Source organism: Thermobia domestica, chromosome 13, assembly GCF_964235325.1.
Source record: "Thermobia domestica chromosome 13, izTheDome1.hap1.1, whole genome shotgun sequence".
NCBI lineage: Eukaryota > Metazoa > Arthropoda > Insecta > Zygentoma > Lepismatidae > Thermobia > Thermobia domestica.
In genome coordinates this window covers 25,092,451-25,119,817 of record NC_137466.1, presented here as the reverse complement: position 1 = coordinate 25,119,817, position 27,367 = coordinate 25,092,451, and the positions used below count along the sequence as shown (strand labels likewise).

Sequence of the window (27,367 nt, the reverse complement as noted above, 5' to 3'; positions counted from 1 at the left end):
CAACATCGTGGTACCAAAGCAATCATCTTACCCGTAACATGGAAACAAATGAGTGATGGGGTTTTCCCACGTATTCTGTTCACCGTGTGGCGGGTCTAAGATCATGTGACCTCTGTCGGCCAATCAGAATCGAGGTACCAAAGCACTCATCTTACTCATAAAAAGGGAACGAATTTCAAAAGTCACAGGGCTTAAGATCACGTGACCTCTATCAACCAATCAGCATCGTGGTACCAAAGGACTCATCTTACCCATAAAAGGGAACGAATTTTAAAAATCCCAGGGCCTAAGATCACGTGACCTCTATCAGCCAATCATAAACACTCATCTTACCCGTAAAAGGGAACGAATTTCAAATATCGTAGGGTCTAAGATCACGTGACAGCTATCAACCAATCAAAACACACATCTTACCCGTAAAAGGGAACAAATTTCAAAAATCCCGGGTGAGGGATTTTCCCCGCAGGGTGACTCATGACGTCATACCACGTGACCTGGAAAATTTGAGTTTCCCGCGTGGGCGGGGCCTAACGTCACGTGACCTCTCTCAGCCAATCAGAATCGACGTACCAAAGCATTCATCTTAGCCGTAAAAGGGAACGAAGTTCAAAAATCCTGGTCATAAAAGAGAGTGAGGATGAGTCATTCGCGCCAACGGGGACCACTACTACTGACCCGGTCCCATGTCTCCAAGAGAAAGATGAATCTGGAATAGAGATTTTTTTTCACATTATCATAGAAAGCAAAATTTAGTTCATGTAATCACTGTTGTGTGATGTTTTTACAGTCTGAAAGTGAGGGGGGAAATGAATATCTTGCCCCCTCTGAAAATTTCAGGAGGGGCAACTGCCCCTTGCTCCCCGGTTCCGGCGCCCCTGGTAGTAGTAGTAGTAGTAATAATAGTAGGAACGGGTTAGAAGCCCTGCAAGGGTTTATTGGGTTTAGTTCTCGACATAAAATGGGCAATTACTTGCACTTACATGGTTTGTACAGGTCCCCTACTGCCTTCAGAAAATTGTGTACGATACTTTCTTCACTACTTGAACATCACTATCAACTCGTTTCTCCTGTAAAACGTCCTGTCTTTTTTTGTCACTTTTGTCTTCTTAATACTAAACAGGTACCCCAAATGTTTCCATTAAATCGATAAGGGTCTGTCTTCACACAGTATATATATCATTAGTAGACACAAAGGGCCTTATGCAGAGTCGTTCTAACGAATGGTTAGTTCCACACTAAAGAGTTCGACTAACACATGTTTTCTGTAGTAGTCAGGCTTTTAGTATGACTCTAATGATAAGGCAAAACGACTCTGCATAAGGCGGATATAGTTGCAGAACAATTCATTTTTTATTATTTCAAATCCCTTCAAATCCTCGATACTTTTTATTCTTCAGATCTGGCAGCACTGATTAGTTTTGGAAAAGATAACTGAATGGGAACGAAGCATAATATCGTAAATTAGTTAAAAATTTTAGTGGGAACATATGACAATGGAGATAAATTATATTTCAATTGAATTTAGCATACTAAGGACAAGATACGTTAATGAAATTGGTTGGCAACGGAAGTTGTCCTTTGATAGTAAGTACGACGATAAATTGATTTTGGTAAAGACAGTTTGTAGTTAAATTGTAATCTCTTTTTCTGTATTACCGCTGCACATAAAAGTTCTTTTCACGTGCTAAATTGCGATTATAGCTGAAAAATAAATTACGTTTGTGTGTAGCCATGTGCCAAATCTTAAATTCATGTAAGACAGAATCGTATTCAATGGAGATTAGTACAAGGCCATTTTTAATTTTTTAGTACATATCGTATAGCTTGTATGCATAATGTTAGTGTAATTTCTGAGGATAAAGTGCTTAATTATTAACTTTTTTCGGTAAGAGTACTTTGAGCAGAACAAGTGATTTTATCACAGGATGTGACATTGGAGAAGGAATAAAATTAATGATGATTGGTAGGTACGATTCGGTTAGATAAGACCAGGCAAAGTTAGGTTAGCTTAGGTTCGGTTCGGTTCGTAATAGGTTCCTATGAATGTTCTGCTCAAAGTGCACTTTTGCCCCTTTTCATATAGAATTCTCATACAAATTATTTTGTGCCTGTGAACTGCGCTTTCAAGCGTTAGTAGTGCATTGCAGCTATGCCAGTTTAGAACGGCGATGCTGGAGGCCCGAGCGATAGAGCACACCGTGTGTCTAGCACCGACTGCCTTAGTGACATTATTGAGTCACCAACTGTAAATCTGACTAATAGGATCAAAAATCCTGACCCCCGAAACTAAACAATAGCCTTAGTTTAAGTAACGTGATGTTAGTTTGGTTTGTTAGATCATGTTAGTGTAGAGGTCGCATAATTTTTGAGAAAAATAATTTCGCTTGTTTCTGTTAATGTTAGGTTATGTTATGTTTGGTCTAAGTACTTGTATCATCCAGTTCTATAAATTTTGTAGTTTTTAGTACTTCTGGGCCCCTTCTGCTAAACTTTCTCGTGTTCTGGAATGCTAGCCTGCATACATAGGTAAAAGTCGGTTAGTAGCAAGGGTTGATTTGTTTCTTGTCAAAGTTCAATACTTAATTCGGCATTAGTGTCGTATTGCCGGACCACATTGAAAACTGAAGAAAAGCACCAAAATGCTTTGAATTCGATTACATTTTGTTGGATTACATTAAGTTGTCAGATGACGTTAGTGTACGTTAGGGGCATAAAAAAATAGTGCAAAAACACGAACTACTCTGTGGTAGGTAGCCGCTAAAAGCACGAATGCTATTTAACCGAATGAAGACAGGAGCGCAGCAGGTGGTCCCAGCGGAGGGAGGGGATGTGTCTTGAGGGAACAGGCGCGTCATCTACGGTGGGTATTCGCGTATGTGAGGGTATTGACAAGTACGTTTTGGCGATAATGGAAATTTCAAATTCACTTGTCATGGTTTCATACTTGCAACGCTTCACTTGTTAACATGCGATGCAGCTTCTGTACACGTGCAGAAGCATTCCCGTTCAGCTAGAAGTCACTTACCTTCAAAACTGAAGCTTTTAAACTTTTCCAATTTCAAGACGAAAACCGTTTCCTGGGATTTCCTTTCCTTAAATAAATATTCCGCTAAATAGACCTCGAAATGCTCTTCCTTGTTTCCCAACACCATGCCTTTCGCGCTACAATGTCATAAGAAATGTACCTCCCGCGAAATAGTCTTTCCGCCTCACAATACAGTGCCGCTGATACAACATCTTTCTTCACTTTTAATATTTCACTTACCTCGCTTTCACTCATTTCTCCTCACAAACTTAAATAAATTCTCCGGTAAGTTTCCTAAAATTGGTCCGGCGATACGGCACTTAACCCCTTAATTCACATAGTTGTGCCGAGCAAGCGATAGAATGTGAAGGTGGGTTAGTAGTTAAGTTGATTGCTTTCTTTATTACAACTCAGTAAGGATGCGGAACAATTCTACAACCCTTCCTAACTCCATCCAATTCAATACGGCTTTTGGAGCTATTCCCTCTGTCACTTGGTGAATTTTGTGCAAGAAATTTTGAAACAAATAATAGGAAATTATTGTAGACGGGAAATTGTTTTGTAGATTTTCCTACCGAAGTATATTAATAATGAGTGAGATATACACGGGAAGAATATTTCCTTAAAGACTAAAATTGACGCCTTTTAATCAAATTATCAAAAAAATAAGTGCAAATACCAACTGGTAGCTGTGTCTAGTTTTCCTGGACTATGTGAGCCTAGCAAGGTTCTAGAACAGGGTTTCCTCCAGGTCCACCAGCCAAAGGTGGTTAGGTGAATTACGACAAAGTAAATTATTTCAGACTATTAACTAACCGAGATACCACTTGCATAAAAGGATTTTTTCTAATAATCTTCATTGTAAAATAATTGTGGGGCTCAGAGCCCCCCACCACTGCCCAAACATATATTTTAAAATATATGTTATTAGAAGAAATCTTTAAATGCAAGTGAAATTTAAGTTAATTAATAATTTCGAATTATTTATTTTGTCTTTTGTCGTAATTCACCCAATTTGCACAAAAAAACAAAACTAACCAGGAACACCAATAACATCAGGCAATGCAAAACAACATATCCATTGCGAACATATGAACTTCGGCTATTGTTTACCTTTGGGGGGCCAGGTTTTTAACCGGCGTTTTTTGCGATATTCTATTCACATTCGGTTCGGTTAGGTTAATAACATTTAATTCAGACAGTATTGCCGAGCGAGCGTTAGCGAGTAAAGGAGGGTTAGGGCCCCGCAGGGTACGTTTCGCCCATTACTAAACAGTTCCTGAACTTCAAAGAACATCACACTGTACGCCACAATAAACATTTCGTAAACCCACAAGACCGAAACACACATACACAGTAGAATTAAGAAATATAACACTAAAGGAAACTATAAAATGGACAGTGTAAAGCAATATATTGCAATATATAAATACTTCGATAGATTCACATAATACTACGAAATACCACGTCTACAGAAAATTAACTATTCAACATCGGCTTCGAATACGAAAACGAAACAATGGAATTTCAAATAACGTAAAAAACAAACTAGAATAAAATTTATGCACATAATATCGAAGAAACAACAAGAAAACTCAATTTATCTAAAATTGTAATTAATTAAAACATTATTATTACTTTATGTATAAAACAATAGATCTATACATACGACTAGTGTGGTTTAGTAAAGAAACATTTTAATGGACTCAGTGTTCTTAATTTCGGTAATAATATATTTCAAAGATAAAAAAGTCGAAAAGCTGAAAGAAAAGAATAGGGAACGAAAACAAACCAAGACAAGCTACGTAAAACACAGAATTCATTAGTTTTATAAGGGGGTACCTGTGTTTGAGAACCTTCCCTGCGAGCCACTTATGCTGTCCTTTGAATATCAGGTTAAATGACATGAACACATTTTCCACTTATAATGCAAAGGTTCAGAACTGTCAAGGAAATATCTTACAGTCGCAATCAACGTAGTGAATGTTTTCGCTTATCTTCTTGATACTGGGAAGATTATTATGGGAATGATTACAGTATAGTTTTATCAAACCACGATTTAGAGAATTTTAATTGTGTGTACACAAGATACTTAATGTGCCAGCTCATACAGACAGACGCTTCACGAAACAATTGGGCCGCAGTGGCTCAGTAGTAGAGCGTTCACTTCTAGTGCATGCGGTCGCTGGTTAAAATTCCAGCTCGCGCCGATTGGACTTTGTGGTGTGAAAACACCATGTGCGTAGGTTTTCTCGGAGTTCAGTTTCCTTCCACTTTTTTCATTCTACCATTTCATTCATGTTTCATCATCGTCTTCTTTAGCCTAGCCGGCATATCCGTGGGACATAAAACTGAGAGATTTCATTTCATTTTAATTTGCTTCGCGAACAACCAGTTGTGCCTTGCGTTGAGCGGGAATAGATGCAACCAGCAAGTAATGAGCGCTTTGTTAGATTGTTCTGCGGTGCCTTCCATTTCAATTCAGGCAGAGCATGTACAGTTCGCGGCATAGAAATTTTTACACAAATTTTAAGTACAAATTAATAATAAACTCTTGCCCCGTTTTCTTATGCATCAAGAAATACACGTCTCAATCGATTAGTTGCTTCTAGTACGATTCAACTCCTCCACCTCTCCTTGTCTAAAGCAGTGTGTGTGACGTAGTAAACTCTTTTCATTCGGACGGAAAAAAAGAAACATGAATCAAGTTTACAATGTTATAGCTCTAAAACAGTCTTTTCCAATCGTTTGTTTTGAAATATTTTAAGAGCCTAAATTTTAAAAAAATTCACACAATCTTCCCATTGCTTCATTAATACCTTTAGTTTCATTCTTTCCCTTCTTTAAAGACTGCAAGCTAGTAAGATGCTCCCTAAGAAATCTATGGGAATTGCCAATAACGGCAGTAAGTTTTGTGCTTCCTAAAGTCTGTAATGCACGCACAGAGCTCAAGAGTATCTACTGACAGAAATGAGTGTTATTCAATGATTCATTTAATTTCTTTTCAGTGATTGCAAGCAAATGTTCTCAGAGTGTCATTTGGCCAGGACAGGAGGGTGTAATTTCCCCTCCCATGAGCTTCATAGATACATATTGTTTGATCAAATTGTATAGTAATACACTAATAAAAAAGTGAAAAATTTTTGCCGGTGGAGACCCTCCCCCCCCCCCCCCAATAAAATTAAAATGACACTGCTTTTAGCAACAGTCTTATAGAGTTACGATAGCACATGGCTAGAAAGCTTACATTTGGTTTCAAGAGTCGAAGGTTGATCTCAAGCCATATGAGTTCCTGGGCGACATTGAGAGAGAGAGAGAGAGAGAGATTGAAATATGGAGACAGAGGGGAATGATTTATATACAGAAAATTAGAACTGGGGAAAAATGATCGGACAGCATTCGTACTATTACGAAAATTGTGATTTTGTGAAACAGAAGAAGGGAAGGTTTCGAACTGCGAGAATCACATTAGGCAGTTGTCGAATTAAGGTGGAGAACACTTTTTAGATCATCAGATGATTACGTATGGAGAGAAAGATCTTGAGAACTGAGGAATTAAGAATTTAAAAAATCTGCAGCTTCCGAGACGGGTTTCGAACCACGAACCTTGTAGTTATCGAACCATGACTTTATCCATTCTGCTACGGAGAACTCTCTACTCATTCACATACGTTTCCTTTAGCTACGTTGAAAGGTAACTCAATGGGATATTCCAAAAGTTGACTTGGTGGATGCGCCGTTCTGATAGGATATGAACCTCTTGTAACTTAGTTACAATGTGCATAATGAACTTGTCCTTGCTCAGAACATTTTTTAGGGCAGTAAAATTTGTTACTATTATGTTAATTAGGTTACATTTGATAGAAACGTGATAAAATAGTGCCAAACTTGTGCGTCATTGTCTGTTGGCTTCGAATCAAGACCATTCTTATTGATTATTTTCTTTGAGCTACGCTCATTCTGTGCATTCCACAAGTTCAATTTTGAAGTAATGTAGTCACAGCTAGTCTAATTCGAAATTATTTTCAAATATAATATTTGTTTTTACATGCGTTTCTTTAACTTGCGATGTTTAAAAGTTGATATTAAGTCTTACAACCTTAATGTAACTCATTTCCCTACGACATATCATCATGAATGTTTGCACAACGACGGCAGTCGGTTGTTAATACGAAATTCATTTCGAACTATAATGCGTGTATATATATTTAGAAAGTTTGACTCAGAAAAAAACGTACAGTGCAACATTGACCCTTGGAGGAATATCAAACAAATTTACTATACGTATAAATTACCATTTCAACAATTAACTGTAGGGTCTAAGACACTGAAACCATTCCAGGGAGGGAAAGGGATTACAAGTAAAAAGGGAATAGAGTACGAAAAATATTGGTGTCAAATTCATAGTTTTCTGGTTAGAAGAGATGAATAGTGGCTACCAGATGTCACTCCTCACTTGTTTGTAGCCTTGTATAAATGGAAAATTGTTTAAACGTATATTTTACATTCAAGTATGATTGTTTAAAAAAAGCTTGTCCTTTAGCATTATGTTTTATGATTAATTTCTACTGTATTTCTCATTTATAAAAACATATTTTCTATTTATATTTTATTCTATGTTATACGTTTCTTATTTACATTTTATGTCTTACATTTGAAGAGGAGCTTATGACAATTAAAGCAGCAGGGACATACACAGGATGCAGGCCTTGGCAATCCAGAGCTCCTGCCTCACGAAATCACTATTTTTCTGTAAATTATATATAATTTTAGAGATGATAAACATTTTAGAAAAAGATGTCCTCCAAAAGACTTGTCTACGCCCCTGCAAAACAGTGAAAATTTCAGAGAGTGATCAGTTAGTAATTCCTCACTGGAGCAACTACACTTCCCCAGAAGTCATATCTCTGATACTTCCGAATGTTATATCAGTATTTGTGCGTTATTACCTTTCACTCGCAGTGTATTGAAACGCACCAAAAAGGAACTGTTCTGAAGTCTTCACTAGATCCCCCTATGACCTCATGCCAATAGGTAAACCTTCGACATATCCACTTCTGAAATATCACCTTTTATGTCAGTGATCCCGAAAACTATCCATTCGACACAAGTATAGGATATTTTCGATTCTTTTTGCCTGTCAGTCTCCGAGTCTCAACTCCATGCCAACCAAGGCTAAATTTGGACTTACGCAGCATCCACAGTGTCACTATTTATCTTTGCACATGAATTCAGCACTAATATCGTTCGTATTTGACTTCTTTTACATGTCATCTTCACCTCTTGGTAGGGGTGGTTTCAGTGTCTCGCCCGCATAACTATGGAGAAATTTCAACCAACGTAGGTATAATTACAAATTACCATTTGAAAAATAACTGTACAGGTGATCTTTTTCGGAGAGGAATTCGTTAACTACATTTTCGATATCAATAAATTGCCTTCTTTTTTTTTTCTTTCCATGCTGAAAATTGCCAAAGGGCTCAACTTCATCTGCAAAATTGTGCTGTGAATATAGGTTTTAGTGGTTTAATTCTCTGAATTCTCGCTTAAATGTTGCTCACGTCACAGGAAAAGTAAGATATAGTTATAAAAGAAAAATGAAGTGAAATATTTAAGTTTTATGTCCCACGCTTATATCGATAACGCTAATGGAAACATTGATGCTGAGAAATGGATGAAATCGTGGAATAAAGAAGTGGGGGCAAACGGCAGAAACCCGAGAAAAAGAGCAAAACATTGATTGCACAAACGTATAATGGTATTTGCATGCAAATTTATAACTTATAAAAGATGTTGTATTGTTAGATGAAGGTTAGTAAACGGGATTCTTCTGCTGGGGGTCCTACGTTCGAATCTCGTCCATTCTTGTTGCGTTTTTCTTTTAGCTACACTGAGTTTGTGCATTCCAGATCTTAAAGCTTGAATCAAATCTAATACCAGTTAGTGAATTAAAAGTAGTTGACATTATTTTCAAATACGAGACGTTATTACATGCTTTTCATTAGCTTACAGTACTCAACTTTGATATCAACTCTTCCGTCCTTCATTTAACTCATTTCTTGACTTGTTTTGTTATAAAATTCATGAATCGTGACGAAAAAATTGCTTTACCAGTTAATGGTGACTGCTTTGAAAGCAAGTGCAAAGTATGAGAATTAAATTTGTCATATCTGTAGTTTCGTGTGGAGAAGAAACACTTGTGAGCCAAAGGTTTAAGAACAACTCAAGTTATTAATATAAACTTTGCCGAAGATTATTCACTTATATCATCATAAAAGAAATACGAAAGACGTTCTGAAACGAAGAAATATAACATACAAGTTTGCAAGTGGAGGCAAAGAAACCTAACGTAACAAGACTAAAGACGAATCATTTATGGAGTAGTGATCGTGGTTGACTGGTCAAGGCGCTCTACCAGTAATCTGGAGGTTCGTGGTTAAAATCCGCGTCAAGCTTTTCTTTTTTTTTTTTTTTTTTTTTTTTTTTAACTTTAGGATTTTTGATGGTGATTGATCGACGATGACACGCGTTTTATTATATTCAGATATTTGAATACTCGGATGTTTCAATACTCGAACTATCAAATCTTCAGGGATAGTAATAATAATAATACGCATTTTTATCTCGTAGAAGATTAAAAGCTATGAGCTAATTATCGCTCCGGTCATACCGTTACAAGCAGAAACGTGACATTTGGCAAGAATATTTCGGTTTTGTTTAATGCCCGTGAGAAGAGAAATTTCTCATCTTGTTTCTAAAACAAACAAAATAACGTGTGAATTAACATTTTACATTCGAGACGGGACAAGGGTAACTCAAATTATCATGTCGCTTTGGAGATGAGAATCGAGACGAGGCAAAAAGTATCGTAAGCATTTCTCGTCTTGTTACGATTCTCGAGATAGTGCATGTCCATTCTTTAAGTAACAATTGCTCTGTAGACTGAACGTTATAGGCTTTTTGTTACTTTGTATTTTTCAGCTCATTGAATTATGATCTGTGTAGGTATTTTTTTAGCAAAGGTTTTATAGTTCCCTCTGCATATTCTGACAATTAGTTTGTTATATGCCTGACTGTTGAGTGATATTCAATTATTTCTATTACAGTTATTTTTCTTAAAACATACAGTAGAACACTTTCTACATGAAACGTTAATGGAAAGGTTTTGTTTAAAATGTATCTTGAAGGTACGGAACCCCTTCTCCGAAATCCCTACGTTTAAGTAAGTTTTCCCAAATTTTAGAGCTACTTTAAAGCTTTTAATAGCATTATTATTATTATTATTATTATTATTATTACTGAAATGTTGTTAAGTTAATGGTTCACTGTGTTCCACCCAGCTCCCGCCCAGTGGGCATTGTGCTAACTAAACACCGTGTGTGTAGTTTTCTCCGGATTCCGCTTCCTCTCAGTTTCTTTATTTCGATATTTCTTTCATTCGCATCACTGACTTCTTCTGTAGCTTAGCCGGCATAACCATTACTTAAAAAACGAATTTTTGTATTGCTCTTGTGAGTTCAGTATCCCTACTTTCTACATGATATTCGCCTGGAAACTTTCCGTTTAACATGTAGCTAGTTGGAGGGACGTATGCAGAGAGTATGTCCTGATGGTTCTGACAATTGTCTCCAATCCCGACTATTTTGTAACTTTTGCCTGACGCTAGGAGCGATTTTATTGATTTTAGTATAACACTGGTCTACAGTGGATTTTTTTTACAGAAACGAAAGTGGCCAATCTTTATAGATTTCGAGGCGCTGAACACAAATATCCACTTAAAATTAGCTGATAGCTCAGGGTTGCCAGTAAACGTGGAATTTACCTAAAAAATTCGTGTTTTTCACATTTATTTTGTTAGGTATTACTCAGGAACGTATAATTACTTCCCTATTTATCGTTGCGGAATGTGTTATACCTCTTTCTATTCGTGGATGACCGTATTTTCTGAAAATTTAACAATCATTCCGGTACCGCTGGGAAATTATATATCAATATATTCGAAAATATCCCTTTTTTTAAAAGGAAAATCCGGTTTTATTTTTTTACTGGCAACCCTGCAATAGTAAAGTTATAATTTACATTTGAAAAGTAACCTGTCAATATTGGGAATGTTTTCTGCAAATGTCGTCATGATCGAAGCGAGCCGAACTGAAAAAAAAAAATCCCTTCTACCGAAATGCTGAAATTTTCCCTACCTTTACAACATGTACATTAAAAATGTAATATTGACTTCAGTATGCCGAACAGAACTATAGGACAATACATTCAGACAATGTAACTATCATTTCGGTAGTCTGTACTGGGGTGGGGGATTTTATGTACTGAAACATTGCCCGAAAAATTCCCTTTCTGCAAAATTCCGACTTTTTTCTGCCTACAGCTAGCAATCCCAATCCTGCAATAAATAACTGAAAAGAATGCTGGAAAAGTTATTCTAAGACTGGTAACATTATGTGCCATCAAGAAGACCGAACTGAGAATAAATATTGTCCTTTGAACTGAAATACCGCAAATTTCCCCTGTTTACTACATTTTTGGCCAAAAAAATAAATTGGTCGTCGGACCTTCGTTATTGCTGCACAAAAGTAAATTGTACATAAATTTATTGCCTAGGATAAATGAATGCACTCACCTTCAATGAATGCGCCGTTTCTTTGCCTTCCTCTTGTAGGTTGTGTCTGGAGCATCCCTCTGTAGCGTCCAGCGGAAGTCAGCCAACATTGCAGCTGTCCACCGACCCGTGTATCGATGTTCCATGAGAGAAATATCGCTGTGAAATCTCTCGCCGTGTTCATCACTTAAAGCACCACAGTTCTCTGGGAAGACATCGAGGTGTAAGTGAAGAAAGTGCATTTTCAGTGTCATGTTGCAGCCAATGTTTTGATAAGCATGAATTAATTCATCCACAAGGTCCCTGTAATTGTCGGCTCTCTTGTTTCCCAAGAACAATGTGGTCAAATTACGGAAACAACGCCACGCATGCAGCTGATCAGGGATTAGAGTGGCCTCAAAGTCAGGGTCATTTAGGAGCTGGCGTTTCTGTGGACCAATGAATATTCCCTGTTTGATCTTCTCTGTACTTAATCGTGGATACTTCATGCACAAATATCCGAATGCTGCTTCATTCGTGTTCACTGCCTTTACAAACGCTGTCATAAGTCCCAACTTAATATGCAATGGTGGGAGAACAATTTTCTGAGGGTTCACTAGAGGTTCATTGACAATATTTTTTGAGCCAGGAATCAGAGCTGTTCTTAAAGGCCACTCCTTTTGTGTATAGTGTTTATCTCTTGCGCGACTGTCCCATTCACAACAAAACTTAGTATAACCTCCTTGCAAACCCAACAAAATCAAACTTACTTTGAAATCTCCACATACTAGCCATTCATGCTGATTGTAATTAATAACGCGTAGAACAGATTTCAACGTAGTGTACGTTTCTTTCGCTAAAGCAGCATATGCGACAGGGGTGGACGGTCTTTCGTTATTATTATGTAACAGTACACCCTTCAGGCTTGTTTTGTAACCATCTATGAATAGTCTCCACTCCTTCGGTTTGTATGAAATATGTAGGTCATGAAACAAACCTTCAACATCACTGCAGAATGTAATGTCACCTTCAATACTGAAATGGTTCTCAAGTTCTTTCTGACGATCCCGAAAAACTGACACTCTCACTGTTTCAGCTAGAAGGTTCCACTGCTGCAGTCGTGAGGCTAACATTTCAGCTTTACACTTCTGGAGGTCTAAATCCCTAATCAGATCACTGAGTTCACGTTGTGTGATTTTGTGTTTCGCTGGATGAAGATGGCGTAAATGAAGGATCAACAACACTGGTGGATGGATGCACTTCTTCGGCTAGATGTGTAGGATCAGAATTCTCGCTATCACTGCTTGATGTTGTTGCGTTTGGGGGAACAGGAACTGGCAGTCCTTGTCCATGAGGCACAGGGCGAATTACAGATGGGATGTCAGGGTATTCGTTATTTCTCTTCATTTTGGTATTGATTCCTTTCTTCAAGGGCGGAGTCATACAAAAATAGCAATCAGACACATGATTTGTGGGTTCACGCCAAATAGCAGGCACGCCAAACTTCATGGAGACGTTTTTCACATGCATCCAAGCATTTAGTATGGAAGAACACGACGTACAACACGTGTGGAGCCCAAGATTTGTCTTGGTCTCCCACTCGGCAACCGGAATACAATGAATAGACTTTCCTTACTGCATCAGTAAGTGGTCGCCTTCTATTACCACAAATAGCGTCTGCACAAATGTAACAAAAGTTATTAGGATTGTTCTTGCAGGTGTGGGGCATTTTCATGAAAACCAACACTCGTTCAAATAACACAAACACTCACAGTTTAATTCAAATACCTTACTGTATATACATTCATCACCAACCACCTCTCAACCAACACACATTACAGTACAGTAAAAGAGCGCGGACACACACGCACGCCGCCAACAACTTTCGGCCTGTCGAATGATCAGGTGATTGGACCGTAGGCACATGAGTGAGCTTTACGCATTGTTGCCAGATCCAATAAGTACAACTTGCTTAACGACGCGACGGCAGCAAAACCGTTGTTACACTTCTTTGTATATTGCTATTATAACAACAACGCAATTCATTTGTTCCCTAAGTACTTGTGACATTTACCTTCGAAATTTCTTGACTACGGTCATCCCATGAAAAAAAAAAAAAAAAAAATGTGTGGATGTGAATAGAATATAAATTGTTGGTGTCAGCGTATATTTTATGATTATATTTATCCGAGGATAGCCAGTGCAGTTATTTATTGCAGGATTACCAGCTGTAGGCAGAAAAAAGTCGGAATTTTGCAGTTAAAGGGAATTTTTCGTGCAATATTTCAGTACATAAAATCCACCACCCCAGTACAGACTACCGAAATGATAGTTACATTGTCCTATAGTTCTGTTCGGCATACGGAAGTCAATATTACATTTTTAATGTACATGCTGCAAAGGTAGGGAAAATTTCTGTAGAAGGAATATTTTTTTTCACAGTTCGCCTCGCTTCGATCATGACGACATTTGCAGAAAACATTCCCAATATTGACAGGTTACTTTTCAAATATAAATTATAATTTTACTATTGCAGGGTTGCCAGTAAAAAAATAAAAAATCGGATTTTCCTCTAAAAAAAAGATATTTTCGAATATATGGGTATATGATTTCCCAACGGTACCGGTTACCGGATCGATTGTTAAATTTTCAGAAAGTACGATCATCAACGAATAGAAAGAGGTATAACACATTCCGCAACAATAAATAGGGACGTAATTATACGTTCCTGAGTAAAACCTAACAAAATAAATGTGAAAAACATGAATTTTTTTAAGGTAAATTCCACATTTACTGGCAACCCTGAGCTACCAGCTAATTTCAAGTGTGATATTCGTGTTCAGCGCCTCGAAATCTATAAAGATTGGCTCCTTTCGTTTCTCTAAAAAATAAAAAGTGAAAATTTGTTGACCAGTGTAATCTGTCCTTATACGGAATTTGTCTTTTATATTATTATTAGTAGTAGCATTATTACTGGATATTTGAGACCTAAATATTACGTTCTATTCCAATGCAAATAAGCATACTGAAGTTAAGAAAAATCAAGAATTTTTTGGACCCTCTATAAGGATGAATTGCCTTATAAGAGATACTTTGGGAGGAAAAGAGGGGAAAAAAGGTGTCACTACTGGACAATATGAAAATCGAACCTTGAAACGCCTTAACAGAAACTAAGTAGGATTTGTCTTCATCACGATACATAGTAACGCCCTTTCTTTGGGTAAAAGACATTGGATTATGTTTGCGTTATATTGTTTTTTTTTTTTTTTTTTTTTTTTTTTTTTTTTTTTTTTTTTTACAAAATATATATACAAAAAAAAAAAGAATAGTTCGTATTTACCAATTTTGGTTGAACGAATATATGGAACGTGTTGAAGATGACGAACGGAAATATTATTATTACTTTTAGTAAGAGTGGAAGAACTTAGAAACAATTCCACAATGTCGTTTCAGACAAATTTATGACTCATACTAGACCTTAAGGATGACCGTTTTGTATTCATGAATTGTTTGGGAAACACGCAAAGTTTTCAGACAGTAGGAATCGAGAGTGTAGACTGTGACGTCATTTTGTTAGTTTTCCCCTGTGAAGGAAGTCGTTTCAATTCTAACGTGTAAGAACGAGAGAAGTTGACTGTTTATGTTATTATACATCACAAATATCAAATTTGTAAATTATAAAATTTTTCTGAACTTTGTCGAAGAGACTCGAACCGCGGACTCCTGACTCACCAAATGACTGCTCAAGCCACCACCCTAAGACTACTCTTAAGTAAGAGTCAAGAAACACTCGTGTATATATTATTGCTCATTAACGTGTTTTCACAAAAATATGTAGAAAAGAAACGGGGAATCGTAATTCGATTCAAAAGTGAAGCAGCAGACTCATAATTCCTTAAACTAAAACGAAACACGATTACGATTCCCCATTTTTTTTTCTACATATTTTTTGTGAAAGCATTTTAATGAGCAATAACATACAACTGTTCTTTGATTCGGATTGGTTTGGGTTAACAGCTTGAAAATGTAATCTTTACGTTTAATGCCCCACAATTATGCCAGTTAGGTTGAGGAAGACTATGATTCAAGCAAGTGAATTATGATGGACAAATTGGCGGAATGAGAAAGTGGGAGTGTCCCGAGAAAACCCACGAGCACGATGTTGTCCGTCTCAAGCTTACTTGCCTTGGGAACGAACCAGGCACCCCACGCATCAGATAGTTCAGTAGGCGGGGTCTCAGTTTCGATTCCCGATGGGAAATCGTTTAAAATTTTAAATGTCATCGATGTATTTGTGTTCGTGTCCCTCTCGTTCAGGGTTACTGGAAATAAATGTAAAACGAGAATTACCGAATATAATAGAGGTAAGTTACGGAGATACTTTCGATCTTTTTTTAAAATTTAAACGTGAATTCTCTGGACTATAGTATTTTGTCATGGCCGAAATCAGTGTTTCATCGTTAATAAAATATTGGAATCGTAAACGTTTGCAAGTTCTTATATACACGAGTGCTTCTTGACTCTTACTTAAAAAAAGTAGTCTAAGGGTAATGGCTTGAGTAGTCGTTTCGTGAGTCAGGAATCCGCGGTTCGAGTCCCTCTGACGAAATTCAGAAAAATTTTATAATTTACAAACTTGATATTTCTGATGTATTATAACATGAAAAATAGCCAATTTCTCTCGTTCTTACACGTTAGAATTGAAACGACTTCCTTCACAGAGGGGGAAACTAACAAAATGACGTCACAGTCTACACTCTCGATTCCTACTGTCTGAAATCTTCGCGTGTTTCCCAAACAATTCATGAATATAAAACGGTCATCCTCAAGGCCTAGTATGAGTCATAAATTTGTGTGAAACGACATTGTGGAATTGTTTCTAAGTTCTTCCACTCTTACTAAAAGTAATAATAATATTTCCGTTCGTCATTTTCAACACGTTCCATATATTCGTTCAACCAAAATTGGTAAATACGAACTATTCTTTTTTTGTATATATATTTTGTTAAAATATCAATATAACGCAAACAAAATCCAATGTCTTTTACCCAAAGAAAGGGCGTTACTATGTATCGTGATGAAGACAAATCCTACTTAGTTTCTGTTAAGGCATTCGAAGGTTCGATTTTCATATTGTCCAGTAGCTGACACCTTCTTTTTCCCCACTCTTTTCCTTCCAAAGTATATCTTATAAGGCAATTCATCCTTATAGAGGGTCCATCAAATTCTTTTTAATTTTTCTTAACTTCAGTATGCTTATTTGCATTGAAATAGAAGTAGTCCTAAAATTTAGGAAAACGTACTTAAACGTAGGGATTTCGGAGAAAGGGGTTCCGTACCTTCAAGATACACCTCTGCAACTACCCACATTTTAAACAAAAGCTTTCCATTAACGTTTCATGTAGAAAGTGTTCTACTGTATGTTTTAAGAAATATAACTATAATAGAAATAATTGAATATCACTCAACAGTAAGGCATATAATATACTAATTTTTAGGATATGCAGAGGTAACTATAAAAGCTTTGCTAAAAAAAAAAAAAAAAAAAAAAAAAATACACAGACCATAATTCAATGAGCTGTAAAATGGAAAGTAACAAAAAGCTTATAAGATTCAGTCTACAGAGCAATTGTTACTTAAAGAATGGACATGCACTATTTCGAGAATCGTAACAAGACGAGAAACTTTTACGATGCTTTTCGTCTCGTCTCGATTCTCATCTCCAAAACATAATAATTTGAGTTACCCTTGTCCCGTCTCGAATGTAAAATGTTAATTCTCATGTTATTTTGTTTTAGAAACAAGATGAGAAATTTCTCTTCTCGTGGGTAACATTAAACAAAACCGAAATATTCTTGCCAAATGTCACGTTTCTGTTTGTAACAGTATGACTGGAGCGATAATTAGCTCATATCTTTTAATCTTCTACGTGATAAAAATCCCTGAAGATTTGATAGTTCGAGTATTGAAACATCCGAGTATTCAAATATCTGAATATAATAAAACGTGTGTCATCGTTGATCAATCGCGATCAAAAGTCCTAAAAAAAAAAAAAAAAAAAAAAAAAAAAGCCTGACGCGGATTTTAACCACGAGCCTCCAGATTACTGGTAGAGCGCCTTAACCAGTCAACCACGATCACTACTCCGTAAATGATTCGTCTTGTTACGTTAGGTTTCTTTGCCTCCACTTGCAAAGTTGTATGTTATATTTCTTCGTTTCAGAACGTCTTTCGTATTTCTTTTATGATGATATAAGTGAATAATCTTCGGCAAAGTTTATATTAATAACTTGAGTTGTTCTTAAACCTTTGGCTCACAAGTGTTTCTTCTCCACACGAAACTACAAATATGACAAATTTAATTCTCATACTTTGCACTTGCTTTCAAAGCAGTCACCATTAACTGGTAAAGCAATTTTTTCGTCACGATTCATGAATTTTGTAACAAAACACGTCAAGAAATGAGTTAAATGAAGGATGGAAGAGTTGATATCAAAGTTGAGTACTGTAAGCTAATGAAAAGCATGTAATAAAGTCTCGTATTTGAAAATAATGTCAGCTACTTTTAATTCACTAACTGGTATTAGATTTGGTTCAAGCTTGAAGATCTGGAATGCACAAACTCAGTGTAGCTAAAAGAAAAACGCAACAAGAATTAGCAAGATTCGAAGGTAGGACCACCAGCAGAAGAACCCCGTGTACTAACCTTCATCTAACAATACATCATCTTTTATAAGTTATAAATTTGCATGCAAATACCATTATACGTTTGTGCAATCAATGTTTTGCTCTTTTTCTCGGGTTTCTGCCGTTTGCCCCCACTTCTTTATTCCACGATTTCATCCATTTCTCAGCATCAATGTTTCCATTAGCGTTATCGATATAACCGTGGGACGTAAGACAAATATTTCATTTCATTTTTCTTTTATAACTGTATCACTTCCCCTGTGACGTGAGCAACATCTAAGCGAGCATTCAGTGAATTAAACCACTAAAACCTATATTCGTAGCACAATTGTGCAGATGAAGTTGAGCCCTTTGGCAATTTTCAGCATGAAAAAAAAAAAAAAAAAAAAAAAAGAAGGCAATTCATTGATATCGAAAATGTAGTTAACGAATTCCTCTCCGAAAAAGATCACCTGTACAATTATTTTTCAAATGGTAATTTGTAATTATACCTACGTTGGTTGAAATTTCTCCATAGTTATGCGGGCGAGACACTGAAACCACCCCTACCAAGAGGTGGAGATGACATGTAAAAGAAGTCAAATACGAACGATATTAGTGTGCAAAGATAAATAGTGACACTGTGGATGCTGCGTAAGTCCAAATTAAGCCTTGGTTGGCATGGAGTTGAGAATCGGAGACTGACAGGCAAAAAGAATCGAAAATATCCTATATTTGTGTCGAATGGGTAGTTTTCGGGATCACTGACATAAAAGGTGATATTTCAGAAGTGGATATGTCGAAGGTTTACCTATTGGCATGAGGTTATAGGGGGAACCAGTGAATACTTCAGAACAGTTCCTTTATGGTGCGTTTCAATACACTGCGAGTGAAAAGTGATAACGCACAAATACTGATATAACATTCGGAAGTATCAGAGATACGACTTCTGGGGAAGTGTCGTTGTTCCAGTGAGGAATTACTAACTGATCACTCTCTAAAATTTTCACTGTCTTGCAGGGTCGTAGACAAGACTTTTTGAGGGCGTTTTACTAAAATGTTTATCATCATCTCTAAAATTATATATAATTTACAGAAAAGTAGTGATTTCGTGGGGCAGGAGCTCTGAATTGCCAAGGCCTGCATCCTGTGTATGTCCCTGCTGCTTTAATTGGTGTAAGCTCCTCTTCAAATGTAAGACATAAAATGTAAATAAGAAATACAGTAGAAAATAATTACAAAACATAATGTTGAAAGACAAGCTTTTTTTTTTTAAACAATCATACTTGAATGTAAAATATGTTTTTAAAACAATTTTCCATTTATACAAGGCTACAAACAAGTGAGGAGTGCCATCTGGTATCTACTATTCATTTCCTCGAACCAGAAAACTATGAATTTGACACCAATATTTTTCTTATTCTATTACTTTTTTTTTTTTTTTTTTTTTTTTACTTGTAAGCCCTTTCCCTCCTGGAATGGTTTCAGTGTCTTAGACCCCACAGTAAATTGTTGAAATAGTAACTTATACGTATAGTAAATTTGTTTGAAATTCCTCCAAGGGTCAATGTTGCACTGTACGTTTTTTTCTGAGTCAAACTTTCTAAATATATATACATACATCACAGTTCGAACTGAATTTTGTATTAACGACCGACTGTCGTCGTTGTGCAAACATTTATGATGATATGCTGTAGGGAAATTAGTTACACTAAGGTTGTAAGATTTAATATCAAGTTTGAAACATCGCAAGTTAAAGAAGCGCATGTAATAACAAATATCATATTTGAAAATAATTTCGAATTAAACTAGCTGTGACTACATTACTTCGAAATTGAACTTGTGGAATGCACAGAATGAGCGTAACTTAAAGAAAATAATCAATAAGAATGGTGTTGATGCGAAGCTCGGACCATACACGTACGAGTAACTTACATTAACCATTCACCTGACAGACAATGACGCACAGGTTTTGGCACTACTTTATCACATGTTTCTACCAAATGTAACCTAATTAACATAATAGTAACAAATTTTACTGCCCTAAAAAGTGTTCTGAACAAGAAGAAGTTCATTATGCACATTGTAACTAAGTAGAGAGTTCTCCGTAGCAGAATGGATAAAGTCATGGTTCGATAACTACAAGGTTCGTGGTTCGAAACCCATCTCGGAAGCTGCAGATTTTTTAAATTCTTAATTCCTCAGTTCTCAAAATCTTTCTCTCCATACGTAATCATCTGATGATCTAAAAAGTGTTGTCCACCTTAATTCGACAACTGCCTAATGTGATTCTCGCAGTTCGAAACCTTCCCTTCTTCTGTTTCACAAAATCACAATTATCGTAATAGTACGAATGCTGTCCGATCATTTTTCCCCAGTTCTAATTTTCTGTATATAAATCATTCCTCTCTGTCTCCATATTTCAATCTCTCTCTCTCTCTCTCAATGTCGCCCAGGAACTCATATGGCTTGAGATCAACCTTGAAACCAAATGTAAGCTTTCTAGCAATGTGCTATCGTAACTCTATACAATTGTTGCTAAAAGTAGTGTCATTTTAGATTTTATTGGGGGGGGGAGGGTCTCCACCGGCAAAAATTTTTCACTTTTTTATTAGTGTATTACTATATAATTTGTTCAAACAATATGTATCTATGAAGCTCATGGGAGGGGAAATTACACCCTCCTGTCCTGCCCAAATGACGCTCTGGGAACATTTGCTTGCAATTACTGAAAAGAAATTAAATGAATCATTGAATAGCACTCATTTCTATCAGTAGATACTCTCGAGCTGTGTGCGTGCATTACAGACTTTAGGAAGCACAAAACTTACTGCCGTTATTGGCAATTCCCATAGATTTCTTAGGGAGCATCTTGCAGTCTTTAAAGAAGGGAAAGAATGAAACTGAAGGTATTAATAAAGCTGTGGGAAGATTGTGACTTTTTTTTTTTTTTTTTAAAAAAAAAGGCTCTTAAAAGATATTTCAGAACAAACGATTGGAAAAGACTGTTTTAGAGCTATAACATTGTAAACTTGACTCCTGTTTTTTTCCGTCTGAATTGAAAGTGTACTACGTAATACACACTGCTTTAGACAAGCAGAGGTGGAGGAGGGGAGGAGTTGGAGTTGGATCGAACTAGAAGCAACTAATCGATTGAGACTATTTCTATTTCTGGATGCATAAGAATACGAGGCATGAGCTTGTTATTAATTTGGACTTAGAATTTATGTAACAATTTCTATGCCTCGAACTGTACCATCATCATCTTAGATATTGTTGAAACTTTTTTTTTTTTTTTTTTAGCAGCAATACATGTTTTTATGGGATCCATATTTTTTTGTATTGTCGAAAAAAAAAATCCCTTCAAGTAATGGGCCATCAAAGACACGGAGTACAATTTATGAGTTGTAGAAAACGTGGGAAATGATCAACTTCGGAGCCCCACCATTCGCCTAATTGGAGGCAGGTAGAGTTATGATTCTTGTTGTTGTATGTACATAGGGATATAAGTAAACTATATTTTATTATTCTTTGGTTAGCGCATGCGTATCTTTTTGTACATAAATTAACAAATGAACGTCAGTGTATCTGCAAAGTCGAATTTTAAAATTCTGTCTTCACGGTTCATGTTCACGGTTTTTGTCAGATGGTTAAGCTTTACATGAATAATAAAGACACCAAATAGCATTCTCGACTAATGCTTCATGAATTAACTACGGCCTTTTCAAGTTAACCAAGTTTCATTAACTTTGGTGTCGCAGTTGACAACACTGAAAACAATAAAATTGCAACAATATGATGATGTTTGTTCTTCATATTTATTTATTAAATGAAAGTATTTTTCTGAGTGCTTTTTATTATTATTATTTTAGTTTGATCAAAAAGGCTCTGAAATAATAAAAGGAGCCTCCCCATGTCCTCCGTTTTCTTAAACCGAAGTAATCTGAGATGCAAATTACGATTACGAAACACACATATTTTAAATTTGTTTGCTTAAAACGGTCTTTGGAAACAAAGTTTTACTTTTTTTCACACTGAAGCATTCATTTGCTTGCTTGATATCTTCTTCGCTAATAGCATGTAACCATGCAGATGCTCCAGTAGGTGTTGGTGCACTCTCAACTCGTAGTACGTCGTCGATAGTCACAAAACACTCATGTTCACTTCTCTTATGCTCTTCTGGAAACCAGTACACCGTTGAAGATCCATGTGTAGTAAAATTAGCCTCTTCTTATTCTTCCGTTTTCTTGAACCGAAGTAATCTGAGGTGCAAATTACGATTACGAAACACACAAATTAAGTTCACTTGAAACGGCCATCCAATAAATTCTGATGATCTGTAAACAGCCTGAACTATTACCTCAGTGATTATTTGGAATGTTCCAGACAAAGTTCCAATAAGAGCGATGTCATTACAGTGATCGAAAATGGACAAGAAGTTATAAAAATCGAAACGTTTTCTTACGCGTTCCATCAAAGAAATTTACAGATTATTTAACCCTTATCCGGGCAAGACATTTTTGTAACGTAAACGGGCAACCGGGGCCTGTGAGGCCCAGTATATATTTTAAGTGCAGAATACACAAAATCAATGCCTATTGTCACTTATTGTTTAGACTAGTCTAGAATGTACCGGTACATATTTTTGTCAAGTAGCGAAACTTCGTGTCACGCTTTTGTAAGCCAAGCAGAATAGCAAATCCGGTCCAGACATTTTTGAAACGTAAACGGGCAACCGGGGCCTGTCAGGCCCAATATATATTTTAAGTGCAGAACACTCAAAATTCAATGTCTGTTGCCGCATACTGTTCCGACTAAAGGTTACAATAGTCACGTGTTCAATATATAATTATGTGACAATTTGATCTAATATTTGACAGGAATTTCACTAAAATTATACGGGGCCTTCTAGGCCCCGGTTGCCCGGTTATGTCAGGAAAAGATTTTCAAATTAAAAAAAAAAGAACAAAAAAAAAAACCATTAGTTTTACCAACTCGATATGTTCATGATTTTAACTTCGACGAAAGATAGAAGAATTCAGTATTTTATGTCTTCGAAATATGTATGGTTATTGAGAAATTTTAGAAAAATGAAGCTACTGGGCCTGGGAGGCCCCGGTTGCCCGGATAAGGGTTAAACAGAACAATCCCAGCATAAGAATGAGTTACTAGAAATTTTATAGTATTCGACCAAAGTGTGTCAATCAGCAACCTGTGAGGGGGGTAGGTGTATATGTGCGAATTTTAAGTTAGCTGCTACTGCGTTGCAACAAATCAAAGGTGTAACCCGTATTGAGGCTGCCACGAATGACCTATTTTCATTAGTAGTATGATCCGTTGAAAATGGCAGCTGTCGTCTTCAAGAATGAGATGAATATCCTGGAGTGTAAGAGGTAAGTATGGAATCTTTAATTATTGATCCTAATGAAAATGAGTGTTATGTATGCCATATGAGAGAACAATGGTCTCGTTAAAAAAAAGAAAAAGAAAAAAAAAACAGCCAGTTTCAGTTTTCGTATCGTATGTTGGTGGTTTAACTGTAAGAATTGTAATGCACGACTACATCAAGAAAATCTAAAGAGAATTAATTGCTACCGAAAGGCATCGTGTAAAATTTCAAGGTACAAATTCTATTTTGGACTTGGATGAAAGTTGGACTTTTTCTGCAAAGAGAAATTCAGAGTTATCAGTGGAAAAACTAGCAAATCTCCATCTTTACGGCAGTGGTATATTATTATGAAACAACTGATTTTTGTAATAAGCGACCACAAAACACACGATTTGGCTCATGTGCTCAGAGCCATAGACAAGATTCTAAAAATACGCGAAGAAAACCGAAAATATAGATTATAGAGAAAGGTTCGAATACGTGAAAATAAGTGTCTACCATTTCGCAAAGCGTGTCAGTGATTTTTGAGGGTGCTGCATCCCACTTTAAAAATCGCTTCAGATGTCCGAGATGCAGACAGGTCCGATAAAGTAGTGGATTTTCAGTGAAATCGGCCATGGCAAGGGTCTCTGCGACGCAACACGGAATAACCGTAGGCAAAACCAGCTACACAGTATTAAACCTGTAGTGTAGACTGAAAGTGTACCACTATTACCAGTAAAAACAGTTTTTTGGCCTCAATTCCGCAAATTTGGATAAACCCACTTTGAGTGGGAAGTTTTCTTTGAACAGTTTGTAGGCTTCCTGTAAATTACAAAGCATCAGTCTTTCCGCTACTTTAACTTTTATACCTATGTTATCCACCCAGTCCCATAGCCAGCCCGAAAATGTAGGGGGGCCCGATCCAAAAATATTAGTTTATCCCATATTATAGTTCATTTCCAAGCCTACCGTGAACATTTTAGAGAGGGCCAGTAAAAATTTAGGGGGTACCTAGACCCCCCTGGATACGGGCCTGTGTCCACCACAGAAATGCAGTCCTTAATTCCTGGCATCACTCGACTGACTTCGTCACTTGCATAAAAGTATTTGACACAGTTAACAGTTTCCGTTGGTAGGTCTTTTCCGGGTTTCATGTCAGGGCTCGACAAGACACCGTTTTCTTTCAAGTGTCTTCGCTTGTCTTACAATGTAGTTGGGGGCCTGAAATTCCTGCATTGTTTTTCTTATACTCCAATTATCGGGCTCAAGGGTCAGCAACATAACCTTCTTTTTTCTACTAGTGCAGCTTGCATATATCTTTTTGACATGTTTACGAAACCACATTCAGTGTCACTGTCTTCATCGGTAGAAGGTGCATTCAGCAATTTCCTCATCACTGCAACACTGATCCTTGCTGTTTTCTCCTGCGAGTATGACTTGTAACCAATCTTCCTTTTATCCAGAGGTGACTCTCCCATCTCTAAAAGAGGACTGTTTAGAGATTGAAGTGCCTCTGTTGTATTTGAATAAGGTAAATCACAAACATCTGCGTCTTCTTGACTGCTGCCTGGTAGATGAGAAACGGTATCTTGATCTTTCAAATTGGAAAGTTTCTTCCTGCAACACACACACACTATTACACACTTTAGAATTGTTACTTGTTCCTGGCATCAAGGCACACATCCACTGGGTCACAAGTCTAAATCCTTTCCTAACGTGTGAATGGTTAGGTTTGTTAAAAGGGTTAAAGCAATTCAAACTGTCTCTTGTCTGAAGGATCGATTCTGCAGATTTGTAATACAGAACTCACTAGGACTAATCACTGAACACAATGCATTCACATGAATCAACTACTCTCTTTCAGATCTGGAGCTCCACTGCAGTGTTGCCAGGTCCCCAGCTCGAAAAGTCGCTACTGTACCGTCAAAATTCCGCACATTCCGCTACCCTTACTGAAATTCCGCTATTTTCCACTACATTATAAAATGTTAACAAAACTGCAGAAAATTCACACGTTAATAGTAGGCCTAAATTCTAAATGGAAAGCCCTGATTTAGTGCTTCACTTAATTTTATGAATTAAAAAACGAAGGGAATTTCAGTCTTGTTTGAATAAATCACTCACGTTCAATACTTATTATTCTTTTATTATCCTGTTCTTTATTAACATTATGTAACACAGGCCGGTAACCAGCCCAAAACTGTAGGGGAGAGGGGGAGTCGGTAGAAGTTAGAGGGAGTCCGATCCAACCATATTATACTTTATCATTAAATTATAGTCCATTTGCAAGCCTACCGGGAAAATTTTAGGGGGCAGCAAAAACTTAGGAGGCCCCCTGATTATGGGCCTGGTGTAACATCAGTTGTAAACATTTTTTCTTTTAAAAATAGAAGAAATGAAAGAAAAGGGATATGTTTCATTCGTTACTGCACACAATAACTTCTAAATAATTATGTAAGAGTAATTACAATAATGTCACTTGACAACAAAATAAAGATTAGCGTGCAAATAATGTTGATACATATATCAAATATATAAAATTTATAAAATGTTTCATTGCAATTACCTTCAAGAAAAAATATTTTTTCGTTTAATGCTAATTTTTTTAAATTTCTCTCCCTATGAAACTACTATAAAATATTATTTAACTGCATAAAAAATTCTATACTTTTGTCTCAATAGTACTTCTACCTTACAAGTGAACCCTATCTCCTCCAAACCATATTCTGATTAAGCCTGGATAAGCATTAAATGCACAAGATAGATTTCATCTTATGTAGAGTCGTTTTGACGTATAATTTACATTATACTAAAGGCCTGACTACTGCAGGAAACATTTTATTCGAACTGTTTACTATGTCACGTGTCAGAACAACTCTACATAAGTCCCGAATTGATTAAATTTTGTCACATATTTTCTAACTTAACATAAATATTTTGTAACCTAATTTGTTCACTTCTTTCAAGCTATGGGGGAAAATTGGAGGTTTTAAGATATGTTTTCAAAAGTCGCTACATTTTCCATATTTTTCGTCCGTCGCCGCTTTGTCGCCAGGTCAACGAAAAGTCGCTACGCGTAGTGGAATTCCGCTACGGTTGGCAACACTGCTCCATTGACTAATTACAGTGGAGTACGATTGGAAGAAGCAGTTCATAGTCAGATGCGGACATGCATAAACTTGTTCAGACTTATAGTGGCAAGACTTGTCATTGGAAATTCTGCAAAGAAGAGAAACTTAAGTCTTAAGCAGTGGCGGTGATTGGACGTTAAAAGTGTGGGGGGAAGGGGGGGCAAGGCATGATCTGAATATTTGTATATCAATGTTAGTTTTCCTGGTTGTTCCTAACACTTTGTGTAACGAAAAGTTATATAACTCATAGGATACTATTTTTTTCAGTTAAAATACTATATAGCGTATTTCATATTATAGTACGGAAGGTATAACATCGTTGGCTTCCCGCGAAAATTGTTGTGACGTTTATGGGGAGTGGCCAGCTTGGTTACTCGTGGCTCGCTGAGCGCAGTAGATGGTTGGTGGTGATTGGCTGCCCTTTTACCACACCCCAGCGACGAGCATATCCAAGCGCGGGAAGCCAACGATATTATACCTTCTGGACTATAAGTAAATTGACAAGATCAACGCATGTACGTACTAGCCCTTTGTACTCGTAAACAACGAAGGTGTAAGAAGAGATTTGATTCCTTCCTCATGAA

General features: G+C 36.7%; 1 protein-coding gene across 2 annotated transcripts in view; it reads left to right on the top strand.

Annotated features, from left to right (window-relative positions):
- The first annotated feature begins 1,312 nt into the window (after nucleotides 1-1,312).
- The window catches only part of LOC145668051 (uncharacterized), an 80,422-nt gene continuing 54,367 nt past the window's right edge, over nucleotides 1,313-27,367 (top strand). Inside the window, exons 1-2 of one of the 2 annotated variants that reach the window (XM_081735533.1) lie at nucleotides 1,313-1,584; nucleotides 11,697-11,859. The gene's annotated coding sequence lies outside the window, so the exon portion shown is untranslated. The remainder of the gene's footprint in view (nucleotides 1,585-11,696; nucleotides 11,860-27,367) is intronic. The other variant, XM_081735532.1, reaches the window with a different exon arrangement.